We start from the raw sequence: 992 nt of genomic DNA, 5'->3' as shown, positions 1-992 counted from the left end.
GCAGGATACAAAATCAACAAAAATGTTGTGTTTCTATACACTAAAAAAGAGTAATCTGAAAAAGAAATTAAGAAAATAATTCCATTTATAATAACATAAAAGAAAAAAATACTTAAAAAGTAACTGAGGAAATGAAAGACTTGTACAATGAAAACTATAAAATGTTACTGAAAGTAATTTAAAAAGACATAAATAAATGGAAAGATATCCCATGTTTATGGATTGGAAGACTTAATATTGATAATATCTAAATACTAGCCAAAGTGATCTATAAATTTGATGTAATCCCTATCAAAAATCCCAATGACATTCTTTGTAGAAATAGAAAAATCCACCCTAAAATTCGTGTGTAGTCTTAAGGGGCCCCAAATAGCCAAAACAATCTTGAAAAAGAATACAAGTTGAAGGGTTCAAATTTCCTGATTTCAAAACTTACTACAAAGCTGTAGTAGTTAGGCTGGGGGTGTGGCGCCAGTAATTCCATCTTGGGAGGCTGAGGCAGAAGGACTGCTTGAGCCCAGGGAGTTTAAGACCAGCCTAGGCAACGTGGCAAGACCCCATCTCTCATTTTTTAAAAAAGCTGCAGTAATTAAAACAGTGTGGTACTGGCATAACAGCAGACATGTAGACAAATGGAACAGAACAGAGAGCCCAGAAGTAAACTCCCACATATATGGTCAAATGATTTTTGACAAATGTGCCAGGACCATTGAGTGTGGGAGGGGCAGTCTTTCCAACAAATGGTGCTGAGAAAACTGGATATTCACATGCAAAAAAGTGAAGGTGTACCCTTACCTAACACCATATAAAGAAATTAACTCAAAATGGATGAAAAACCTAAATGTAAGAGCTAAAACTATAAAAATACTAAAAGAAAGCAGGGGAAAGCTTCACAACCTCATTAGATTTGGCAATGCTTTGGATATGACAACAAAGACACAGGCAACAAAAGAAAAAATAGGCAAATTGCACTTGATCAAAATTAAATTAAA

The sequence above is a fragment of the Propithecus coquereli genome, unplaced genomic scaffold, assembly GCF_000956105.1.
Source record: "Propithecus coquereli isolate 6110/MARCELLA unplaced genomic scaffold, Pcoq_1.0 Scaffold139, whole genome shotgun sequence".
In the NCBI taxonomy this organism is placed as follows: Eukaryota; Metazoa; Chordata; class Mammalia; order Primates; family Indriidae; genus Propithecus; species Propithecus coquereli.
Note: the sequence above shows the minus strand (reverse complement) of the source record.